At 30.7% G+C, this 13,364-nt stretch overlaps 1 long non-coding RNA gene across 2 annotated transcripts; it reads right to left on the bottom strand.

The window, feature by feature from the left end:
- Positions 1-4,707: 4,707 nt before the first annotated feature.
- On the bottom strand, positions 4,708-7,536 carry LOC106375410. 2 transcript variants are annotated; one of them, XR_001275261.3, is made up of 3 exons: positions 6,819-7,536; positions 5,467-5,746; positions 4,708-5,069 (listed from the first exon to the last, which is right to left on the bottom strand). It is a non-coding gene; the product is annotated as an uncharacterized LOC106375410 (long non-coding RNA). The 2 variants fall into 2 exon arrangements; XR_001275260.3 differs by having other exon boundaries at positions 4,708-5,011; positions 6,819-7,498.
- Between the last annotated feature and the right edge of the window lie 5,828 nt (positions 7,537-13,364).

Here is a 13,364-nt window from a genome sequence, read left to right as displayed (position 1 = left end):
TATAAATCGCCTTATTTATTAATCTGATGTCGTGGATAATTGGAGAATTTATGAACTATGTCTAAAGTAAATGGTCTTATTTATTAATCTGATGTTGTGGCGACAGACTAATAAGACCATTCTCTAGAATTTGTTAATAAAAATAAATACTCCCTCCGTTTCAAAATAGATGATGTTTTAGAGAGTTTTTGATGTTTCAAAATAGATGATGTTTTCTTATATCAATGCACTTTTTTACTTTATCAAAAACTGTGTAACCAATGATATTTTGTTATCTGTTTTGTGATTTGTTAAATAACTTTTAATTTATATTTTAATGATATTTTTAATATAAAAAACAAGTTTCTTAATAGTTGTGCACAATCTTAAAACTTCATGTATTTTGAAACGGAGGGAGTAGATGACAAGGATTTACTCAACATACTGATGTCGTGGAGAATCTCTTGAGGAGTGATTACAGATGTGTTCTTGTGATTAAATTGATCAGACCTTTGAATCTGTGAAACAGATCAGGTCCTTGATGTTAAGAGAGATAGCAGCTTCCATCGCCGCGTCGAGGATCAACGCTTCAGCAACTAGGGTCGAGGTTACAATTGTACGAGAAGTTAAGCTTTGCATGAAACTAGTACCGGCGGAGTCTGAGCATATTCTACACATTCCTCCTGCACAGGATGAACTATTCCAAGATGCATGAGACTGAGTTTGAGTCACAATAGTGGATAAGTATTTAGGCAAAAAAGTGGGAGGTTTGGTGTTTGCAGTCGAGTCTTGCCACTCTAGTGCATGTTTCATAGCTTTTCCTAAGACCTCTGTTTCCGAGAAATACTTGTCTTCAAACATCATTTACTTTCTACTTGTCCATAGCACCCACATGATCCACGGGTACACGGGCGAAGTCAATCCCACTGATGGGAGAATGATCATCCAGGTGCAAACTTTTAGTAACTCATCAATTAATTTTACAATCGACAAACCAGGAACAAGTAGCACAAAGACTTTATCCCAGATGTTTTTCACAAACGGACAAAGAAACATTGCATGGATAGTGGTTTCGATCTCGCCACACCTCTTACACTTTCCAACAACCATAATGCCTCTCTTGAGCAGTGCTTCTGCAATAGCTACAACATTGTTTTTCAAGTTTCAAAAGAAATTATTTATCAATGGTGAGCATTTGACATTCTAAACACACTGGTAACAATTAAAAGCATCTCGGTTCTCTGCCACATTGATCTTAGCTAACGCATACCCTGTTTTGGTAGTATAATTCCCGAGTTCTCAGGCAGCCAAACCAAATTATCGCTCATATCACATGCGCTAGGAACCAGCTTCATTATCAGGTCCTCATACTGAGGTAGATACAACTTTATCTTCTCGACATTCCAGTCTGCTGACTCAGATACAATCAAGTCGCTAACCAGCATATCTTGAGCTTCATCTAACGGTGGTTCTACTGAGCATATTTGTTAGCTAGGTTATAATCAATTATCTCTCCACACTTTGACAGATTCTATAGTCCAGCCCAGTCCTTGTTTGATTATTTCTCTCCCCGCCAGTATTCTCCTTCAGCCATAGGATGCTGCATTTGGGACCGAACAATCAGAAAGTTGTTGTATCGATATTACTTACTCAACAAAGTTCTTCTTAGTAGCGATGACAGGTTCTTCAGCAGTCTCCATGCAACTTTAGCCAGTAAAGCATCATTGAAGACCTTAATATATTTAAATCCGAGTCCACCATCGCATTTTGGAGGTGTGAATTTTTTCCAAGCGACCCAACATATTTTCCTCACACCCAGTTTCATGTCCCACCAAAAGCAGGTGAGAACCGATTGAATTTGCTTGCAGAAAGATTTTGGGAGCTTGAAGCATTGCATAGGTTGGCATCAGAGCTAAAACCGTCTTTAGAATAACCCGTTTTCCTGCGTTTGAGAGGTACCTAGCTGTCCAGCCATGTGATCTTTGCCTAATTCAGTCCACAATCTCAGCGAAAATATCTCTTTTTTTCCTCGCAAAGTGCTCTGGTAGACCTAAGTATTTTTCAATACCACCCTCATTATTAATGTTCAGCTCCTCCTTGACTCTTATCTTTGCTGCCATATTAGTTTTTGAACAGAAGGTGATAGCAGACTTAGATATGTTTATACATTGGCCTGATGCCGTTTTATATCTGTTGAGAATAGAGGTGAGCGTCCTACAGCTCTCAGAGTTTGTTTTTCCGAAGAACATCGTATTTATTGGCGAAGAGCTTTGTCCAACTTTCACACCTGACAAAATTCCTCTTATCATCGCTTGGCGACACAAATCCGATAATACTTACGTACATAAGATTAATAGATAAGGAGACAATGGATCATTTTGGCAGAGTTTTCTCTTGGGGTTCACTTTCCCTTGTGGGCCCCCATTTATGAGAAAGGAATACGAGACCGAGGACACACTCCATAAGCCAAGAGATCAGTGTCTCGTGAAAACGCAATCAAGGTTAAACCGCACGAAGAAAACTCCATTATATTCTATCGTACGTTTTGCTCATGTCCATCTTTACTGCCATAGAAACAAACTTTTTTCTCCTGATTTTCGTAGATAGTGGATTATCTCGTGGGTAATGAAAACACTATCAGAAATCGCACGAATGAGTTGGATAAATTATGGAGTGCAACAGAGGTTGCATCTTCTTGAACAGTAGTTTGGCGATAATCTTGTAGTGAATAGTACACAACGCGATAGACCGATATTCAGAAACCTGTTTGGAGCTTTTCATCTTCGGGATTAGTCAAATATTGGTTTCTAATACTGTTAATTATTAGATCATTCGAATACAAGTTATTGATAAGTTCTCTAAATCGAATAATTAGATTCTGACAATCATTGTTTTTCTAACAATATTAAATTTTTTATACATATTTAGTTATGCTTTTTTCGCCGACGATTATGCAATGATTATTATATATTCAGAATTTAGTATTATAATTATTTTTAGAACATTTTTTTTTTGACGTCAAACGGTCATTCTATTAGTCAAACTTGAGGTGGTCTGAATAACCAGACCGGAATAGAACAACCAACAAAAAGTGAAATGTGAAATGTTATATTTTGTTATAAATCGATTATCCCATTAGTAAATGTGAAATGTTATATTTATTACTTTTAGTCTCTGTTCGAAAACGCGTCCGAGTTGACGAGTTCTCGGCCGGATAAGCGTTAGGCGTATGCTCACCGTGGCGAGGAGGAGCAAATCGGAGTGGCCAGGCGGTGGACTGTTTTTTTTCGATTTAAACGTGGAATCAGTGAAATCGGTGCCTAAGATTACAAAAACGTGTTGCTAAACCGAGAAAGTTTGAACAAAATTGATAAAAAGATGAAAAATCGTGTTTGAAGCATATAGATGGCGGCTAGGGTTGCAGAGAACATTAGCAAAGAGACGAGGGTAGACATGTAATTTTCTCATTTAATGAATTAAAGCCAGAAAATGCAAAAAGAAAGTTCAAGATGGGCTTCGAACCCGGGTCACGATGTCTTTCTCTACGTTTCTAACCACCAGGACAAGTCAACATATTGGTATGTTTGTCAAATCAAATATATATCAGTAAAATGTCTTGGAATTAATCCCCGATTAATCTCTGATTACTCCCCGATTATTTGGTAACTCGCTAGATCCGGAATAGCCGCCGACTAGCGCTTAGCGTAGTTTCAAACAGGGCTTTTAGTTAGTTGACGACGACCGTCAGCATAAACATATATATGGTCATGGTCAGTTCCGGGAAAAAAACATGTATGGTCATGGTGTCATTTTCTTTGCAGTATTATTCACGCTTTTGCTTTATTCGCTTTCTCTTGTTCACTTCGAAAAGTTTTAATTCATTTCCTTTTTAATATATAACGAAATTAATGACAAATTGTGAACCTTTCAATACGTAATTCGAATTTAAAATATTTAGCTAAGGAAAGTTATTGAATTTGTCGTAGCTTACGTACAAGCAACGTGGCAGTAGGAAGTAGGAACCATGCATGTGAGTCGGTAACTCGGTAATAATATATTGGTCTAGTTTTTAAATTCATTTCATTTGAAAACAAAAACTGATCGAGCACTACATACAGTACACTGAAAAGCCAGTCTTCCACTTTCTCTTCTCGTTGTCGTGGGCGCGTCGTTACTTAGCAAGTCTCTCTGTACATATTAGTCCACAAAATTTGAAATTTGAAAGCTTTACGTGTGGATTGAGCAAGTTTTTATCAACTAATCATTAATCAACTACTATTAATAAATTTTTAAGAAATCATTTAAAACAGTAAATATTATTCAAATAATCCATTTTCTATGTTTTTCATATACAGCTTTACGTCTGAACAAGTTTTTATCAACTAATCAACTACTATTAATAAAACTAGAGATTTTTTTCCGCGCTTCGCGCGGATTATGTCTTTTAAATTTATTTTATTTATAATATTATTTATCGGGTTTTTACATTAACTTCTTGTTTTCCAATGTTAGTTTTACTTAATTTATATTAATATTATGTATATAATTTTTCATTTTTCTTGTTGTAGATTGAGATTTATATTTTTATTGGTGGTTTTGTGCATGTGCTACAAACTTTTTGAAATTTTAAAATAATGTTATATATATAGTATGATCTCTTAACGCATTAAAAAAAGATATTCAGGCACATTTTACACAGGTTTTATATGTATATATTATAAGTCTGAATTATGTAAATGCTTTCTAAAGGTTTTTTCCCAGTTTACATATCTTAGAGAAGTTTTATCTCTTTTTAAATTCAAATCAGAAAAGAAAAAAATAAATATCAAAAAGTGGCAACAAATCAACAGCAACCCAATGGGTTCTTCCATCTTCAATTTTCAAACACAGAACATGTGGACAACACTATCACGAATCCTCAACATTTAGGTGTTTGCAACACTTTCACATTTCAGCTCCTAACTGAAATGACCCGATCACCAAAGTCCCTACCATGCATCTCTCTGATGGACTCGTGGATGGCCCTGGCAATCTGCGAAGGTGATAAACCAGAATCCACGTGAACGACCAGTATCTCTTTCGAGCGTGATCTATACATATTACACGACAAAAGCCAATTCCCAAACTGAGCAGAAGAGCAGTAGTAAGATTAACACGAATGCAGAATCTGAAAGTTCATACGGATTTATTCTAAGGTATACTGTATAGCACTAACCCTGCCTTTTGTCAAGTAAATTTTCACTCAATTTCTACTTCAGAGAATAACACATTAAAGATTCCCGAAACTTAGGCAGCTTCTAAGCATTCAATCCAAAGCAGAAGTAAAAGACAACACTAAAACTTTGCTCAGTCCTAAATGTCAACGAACCTAGTAAATTTTGCAGAGTTAATAATACTATCATATTATTGTCAGAAGTCAGAAAGTAAGCAATTTTGGAGACATGAGACTAATTTGCAGAATTTGTATATGATGAGATAAGACAATACCATGGGTTGAACGATGGCCACAACCAAAACTTCAGGTTTATATCGCATATCTTTAATTTTCTCTTCTGGGCTCACTTCTTCCTCGGGTCCACCATGTTAGTTTTCCAGATGTATAAGAAAATTTCTGTGGTCACATATCACTCTGCTCTAGCTCATGCCGCTTCTCAACTTCAAGTATTTGTAACTCAAAGAACGGAAGCGGGAAAATCCAACTGCAACACCAAATCCCCCTGGTATTCCAAATTCAGGGGATATCTGAAGTAACACTTGGGGATAAACTCTGTTATAAATCAGTCAATGGACCCCATTAGAAACTTTATAAATGATCATAACTGCTCAGCACTATACCCCAAACGTTCACATTAATGTTCAAAAACATGACATAAGGAATTGATCCCTGTAAATGAGAGAAACGACAACTCAAGTATGTTCTGGAAGTGAAGATCAGTAAACTTCTTTTATATTTAGCTTCATGCATTTATGTGCTAATAATGCATATATCAAACTCTTGTTAATTTAGACATTATGGCACACAATAAAAGGAAAAAAAAACTATTACAGCAAGGCCAACTCTCAACCCAAGTCTCTACGATCAATATTAAGTTCATACACAAACACAATGATCCAGCAAGTGAGATTTTTTTTTTGTAAATTATTATTTTAGCAAAATGAGCAATACAACCATTTTTATTTTTACTTACTTGCGATATTCTCAACTTTCGGAGTCTAATAATGCAGCATGTAGTTATGAGGCAACATAGTATATATGATCAACTTGAAAATGAATGTGTGTATAAGATGTACCTGTCTAAGATGAGGGTACATATACAAATTCACTCTCATATACATAATTCATTCTCTCAACGCATAAAACATTATGAGAGTGTGAATTAATTAATAAGTATTGCAGAAGATCAAGCCCCCCGTGTCAAGAAAAATCTATAGCAAATTCAAAAACGGTTTCACTTTGGCAAGATAGAATATTGTGTGCAATATAACACAAAGTGGAGATGAGTGATCAAACACAACCGATGAAGCAATGATCAACTTATTGATTGAAGAAAACACAGTTTTGCATAAGCTAGATGATTTATAGAAAGAGTTCAAAAAGCCAACTTAAATATCCCAGTTGGAGCTCTATAAATTTAAAATAGATAGTGAACAAATATTCTCCAAGCTAACGTTATAAACAGAAGTACAAATAAGTATCACATGATTTATAGAAAGAGTTCATCACGCCCGCAATGATGATCAAATAAGTATCACATTAGCAACCGAGTACAAACAATTTGGAAAACATTAAATGTTATGATTCTCAGTGAGGTTATTATGCTAAAGGGATAAACGATTACCTCCAAGACATTTTGTGTTCGCTGTAGTGACTAATTTACATATGCTGTAAATTTCTTGCAGAAGTCTGTTGCAGACTGGTCCCAAAAGTACAGCTTCATAACAGCCCCCTGCAAAAGGCAAAAGTTTATTAATAACGGGTTAAGCGCAGTACGGAGAGGGCGTGATTTTAATAACAGGAAACACATAATCTTGTGATTGCAGATGACCCATAACATGCCGGGTTCTTGCTATCTTCACTTCGTCGAGGATGGGGTGGTCAATTAGAGACTGTCCACTGACCAGCTTCGTGTAACATCTACACCGTTGTTCAAAAAGAATATAAGTTAAATATGGCAGAAAAAAACAGTAATATTTAATCACCACTTGAAATAAAAACATTTATTCACAATGTAGACAACAAAACCCATCGCGACTATGCTACACTTTGATGATCAACAAAAGCATAAAATATTCATTCATGGACAGGTCGCTCTTTGTAGAGTTACTTTAAAAGAATGATTAAAAATAATATAAAGAGAAACCAAAACTCTAAAAGAGAAAGAAATTGTTTGCCAGGTTGTTTTCATTTGAGATTTTATGCATTGAACTATTTACATTGAAGTATGTATCGATGAAGTTTTGTCAAAAAAAAAAGTATCGATGAAGATTTGGCACCAATTTATATATGAGGAGATAGAGAAGGAGATAGAATGAAACAATAATGAAGAGGTTAAAGACATCATTGATTGATGAAGAGGAGCTGGCGGTAACGGTGTAACGGAGTTACATAAGAACCGGTGAAGACGAAGTGGAAAAGTCGTGGAGTCCCAACTCTCGAGTGGAGATTAGGGTTAGGCAAAAACGGGCTTGATATTGGGCCGTTGAAAAAATATATTGAATTTCAGTTTTTGTAGTTACAGCCCAAACGGAATGCGCAATAACCTCTGCAGTCGACCAAGGTGTGTGACGTGGTAGTTTACTCTTTTTTTATTGGTTGATTTAATTGGCTGACGTGGATACCTTCTCTATTGAGCATATCTCCCTTTTAGTATAGGATAGATATTAAGAAAGTTTGTTACCAAAAAAAAATATTAAGAAAGTTTTTACCAAAAAGAATATTTAAGAAAGTATTCCAAAATGTAAATATTAATCAAATACTCACTGTCTATATTTTTATAATTTTTTTAATAAGAAATCAACTATTGCCATATTTGTATATGTTATAAATTATTTAAAGTACTGCCAATCAATTAATATTAAATAAAATATATAGTTTTTACAGCATAACTATTACTCTGCTTGTCTATATTTTGTCACATGTGTAGATTTAAATAAAGCTAAACCTAGATTTACTAAGCCTAAAGCATATGGAATATGTTAAAGACACGCAATTTCCTCTTTTGGTCAGATGGACAACAGAAAAATACTTGTTGGACAATGAATATTGTAAGTAGTCCATTCGCATATGTAATATATAATTTTCCAGTTGAATATCTTGCTTAATATTATACTAGTTGGTTGCGCGGGTTTTTATTTTTATATAAACATTTTGTTTTTAATTCTACATTGGTATATATTAATATAATTTTATCGTATATTTTTAAAATATAATAATTTTATAGTATATTTTTTTATTGAATTGGTTGTTTCTAGATCACGTTTTTTTTGCTAGAAAAAAATTGATAATTATTTAATTCCTATAATGTAGTAGACATATTATTTAGTTCCTATAATCTAGAAAGTAAGTTATTTAGATCTATAATAATGATAATATTAGAAATTGAATGTAACATGATTTTCTAGTAATAGGTTTATTAAGTCCATTTTTTAAAAAATCACACATGAGTCAAAGTTGTGACTTCTCTTTTAATATATAAGATGCTCTTATAATTATATGCTTTCTAATTTTCAAAGTAATATGACTAATCAAATGATGTGGCCCAATTTTTTTCAGCAAGCTAGAATGGTTGTAAATTTCATGTGGACTTTTGAGGATTTTGGTCTAGAAGCATTGCCTTGTGAGTTGTGTGTTGTAGAACGTCGTGAGTTATTTCGGAAAATCCTAAACATTACAAATTAAACATGTTATTTTTTAACATAATTGTATACACTTCAAATTTACAGTTACTCTGTAACTCTGGTATATTTGGTTAACTTTCTTGATACGAATTTGCTAATACCTTAAGTATATAGTTTATCATATTCTTTGTCAACCGAACAACACCATATTTTAACGATAAGATTCTTGCCCATTGAAACGTTAGAAAAATTACAAGTTCAATAGGGTCCACAACATTTTTTACATAATTTTGTTTTTACTTATATATTAACTATAGAAGTGCAAATATTTCTCTTTACTCAATTTTGTTATTACCTCCAAAGTCTAGTTCTTTAAGGCTAAGCTATGCTTGGATTTGTGTATGCTTTCATACGCGGGTTTGGGTACACTGAATTCAGCCATCGACTAACCAAAGAGCCAGTCTTGACAATCCACATTTGCTAATGGTTTAAGGTTTTCAAAATTTAAAATATTCTTATAAAAAAGAGTATTTAATTAAGCTTAGTAATTTTCAAATATTCTTAGTTAAAAATTATCACAATTTCAGATATTATCATCACCATATGTAGAAATAATATTCATAAGTCAATTCTTTTACAGTCCATCAATTTTTATAATTGAAAATTTATTTTTTGACATTATTTTACTAGTTACTAGGTGATTTTTCCGTGCATGCACAGTTTATATATTTCTAAAGTAAATATACTATAATACTTGATTGCTATTTACTTTTAATTTTAAATTAATTTATACTTTGTATGCATCAATAATATTAATAATATTATATTAATTTATTTATACATATGATTTTATATAAGTTATATTACAGTAGATTTAGTTATCATTTTGTTATTATTATAAAATTGGATTCCATCACTGAATTCAACTGTAATGTTTTTTATTCTATATATTAAAATTTTGATTAATTTATTATTTTCATTTATGTGGTTGTTTTCTTAGATATATAAATATATTTTATGAAAATTATGTATAACTTAAAATATATTGTGCTTAGAATGAAAAAAAAATAAACTAATAAAGTGTATGATTCTAAATTACATAAATTAATATAACGATAATATTCTAAAGTCTATGCACATATATAAATTTGACAAAAGAACTAAATTGTAAAAATTGGTTAATATTTTATTTTTATTTTAATATGTTTTGAGTTTTCCTATGATTTAAATTTATAAAATAAATTACTATTTTTATAAAATTATATATTCTTATAGTAGATAAATCTATAATTTTAGATATAAGTTGGATTAGTCGAGTTACTCATGTTGTGAGTATATTGAGTTACATATAAATGAAGTATAACTATTTTTTATTATGATTAATTCAAGTCAAATAAAATCAATTTTATTTATCATTTAAATGTGTATGTATTTTCATGATAATTATCAAATTATATGTTGATGTTTTTAAATAAACATTACAAAATAAAGCGATACGTAGGAAGTTACATGCATAAGTAGCTGATACATTTTTGGAAGCTCATGAACATATCAAAATTTACAATAACTAAAATATTTTTTATATTCTAAATAAATTTATGCCTTTGATTTATTGAATGGAAACTGAAGTTTATTTTAAAGAATTTTAAAAATGAGAATTCGGATTTGGTTTGGTATTTTGATTATGGTTCTATTAAGTTCCACAAACGTAAAAACATAAAATTCAAAAGAAAAATTAATATTAGGAGAACAACTAACTTTAATAATAATAAAATATAATATATCTACCTCATTCAACTATTTTTTAACTATTTTATCAAACGATGTTTATTTTTAGTGTTTTTAATATCTTTTAAATATAAGTAGTAAACAAAATTGTGATTGTATTTGAAAATAATATTATATAAGTAAAATATAATTTATCGATATTTTTTTTGTTGTAATTGTAAGATATTATAGTCAACTAATATATGAAAAATAAATAAAACATTTCAATAATACTAATTATAAATGTTTTTAGTCAATTAAACATATATAAGTTTATGTTGCTTAATTATTTTATGTAATCATCTAAGAAAATAGATAGATATATATAAAATATTTTATTACTTCAAAAGTATATTTTATGTTATTTAAAAATATTTTTTAATATTACTATTTTGTGAACTTTCCTTTTTTTATGAAATCATATAATATATACATATTTTTTTCGTTTTTCAATTCATTTTTTTTAACTTTATAAAAAATTTCCTTTTTTTATTACATGTACAGTATATGTTTTTGTAAAATTTTAAAAAGAAAACTAAATAAAAATAATAATAATAGTATTTTAAATGTAATACTTTTAATTCTTTAAAGGTATCAGTGTAATCAACCATCGTGATAGTTAACGTGAGAACGACACATAGGAAACTGACTTCTCAAATAATATTATAGAGATTTTTTTTTTCGTCGAAATAGTTCAGAACTTAGGTAGACTTTTTTCTTTTTGGTAAATTTTTATGTAGACTTTTAGAGGCTCTACACATATAATGTTATCAAGATTTCTCGTTTGGATTCGATGTAATGTATAATAAATCATGTTGTTAGTAAAAAAACCATATTGCTGACTTCTTTTTGGCTTGGGATAATATGATGGTCATGATGCTCACTTATGTTATCTTATCGTTCTCTGAACAAATTAGTCTATTGATATAAGAAAATTTCTAGCAGATACACCTTTTCTAAATGAGCATTTTTAACTGATTTCTCGTGGTCGTGGCTCGTGGACATTTTTAACTCATTTCCAACTCTTATTAATTTTAATCTATTCATGAAAACTTCTTCCTCACGATCATAGTCCTAATCTCACTCAACGGCCTATTGTCGTTCACATGGATGCAGATAATCCAGTTTGGTTTACAAAATCAGTATAAATCTGTATTTTGATGACAAAAAAAATAAAAATAAATAAGCTCGAGAAATCGGAGACAATTATGCATTAAAATAGAATTTTTATTTTTTATTTTTTTCTCAAAATCTATGGGTTAAATGTTCTATATACTGAAGCCTATGATTTTTAGTGTAGTTTTAAAATTTTTAAACATATTCTACATTTGTATTAATGTATATTAAACTCTCTTTAATGGTACATGGGCATCGTTTAAATTTTTAGTCAAAAAATTTAGTAAAACTTCATAATACTCCTTAAATTGGTTGACTAACCACAATAAAATCGCTATTCTCTAGAAAAACCGAGACCACAAAGGTTCCAAACCTCTTTGACCTTCGTCATATGTTAATGAAGGATACAACTATGCATTAAAATATAATTTTCATTTTATTAAATTTTTTCTCAAAATCTATGGGTTAACACCTACGAAAATATTTAATTTTTCGGTAAATGCTCTATATACTAAAGCCTATGACCTTTAGTGTTTTTTTTAAAAAAATTAAACACATTCTACATTTGTATTAATGTATATTAAACTCTATTTCATGGTACATGGGCATAGTTTAAATATTTTGTCAATTAATTTAGTAAAACTTCATATTACTCCCTAAATTGGTTGACTAACCACTATAAAATCGCTATTCTCTAGAAAAACGGAGACAACAAAGGTTCCAAACCTCTTTGACCTTCATCATATGTTAGTGAAGGATGCAACATTGCATTAAAATAGAATTTACATTCTTTTGAATTTTTCTCAAAATCTATGGGTTAACCCTTACGAAATATTGAATTTTTCGGTAAATGCTCTATATACTGAAGCCTATGATTTTTGGTGTTGTTTTTAAATTTTAAACACATTCTACATTTTTATTAATGTATATTAATCTATCTTTAATGGTACATGGGCATCGTTTAATTTTTTTGTAAATTAATTTAGTAAAACTTCATAATACTCCCTAAATTGGTTGACTAACCACTATAAAATCGCTATTCTCTAGAAAAACGAAGACCACAAAGGTTCCAAACCTCTTTGAACTTCATCATATGTTAGTGAAGGATGAAACTATGCATAAAAATAGAATTTTTTTATTTTTTTTGAATTTCTCTCAAAATCTATGGGTTAATAACCCCCTACGAAAATATTGAATTCTTCGGTAAATGCTATAAAAATAAATAAGCTCGAGGAAAACGGAGACAACTATGCATTAAAATAGAATTTTTATTTTTTTGAATTTTTCTCAAAATCTATGGGTTAATAACCCCCTACGAAAATATTTAATTTTTGGTAAATGCTATATATATACTGAAGCCTATGATTTTAGTATAGTTTTAAAATTTTTAAACATATTCTACATTTGTATTAATATATATTAAACTCTCTTTAATGGTACATAGGCATCGTTTAATTTTTTTGTCAATTAATTTAGTAAAACTTCATAATACTCTCTAAATTGGTTGACTAACCACTATAAAATCGCTATTCTCTAGAAAAACGAAGAGCACAAAGGTTCTTAACCTCTTTGGTCTTCATCATATGTTAGTTAAGGATGCAACTATGCATTAAAATAGAATTTTCATTTTTTTAAAAAAAAGTTCAAAATTTATGGGTTACCCC

This window comes from Brassica napus, chromosome A8 (genome assembly GCF_020379485.1).
Source record: "Brassica napus cultivar Da-Ae chromosome A8, Da-Ae, whole genome shotgun sequence".
Taxonomy (NCBI): domain Eukaryota; kingdom Viridiplantae; phylum Streptophyta; class Magnoliopsida; order Brassicales; family Brassicaceae; genus Brassica; species Brassica napus.
This window is presented reverse-complemented; position numbering and strand designations above follow the sequence as displayed.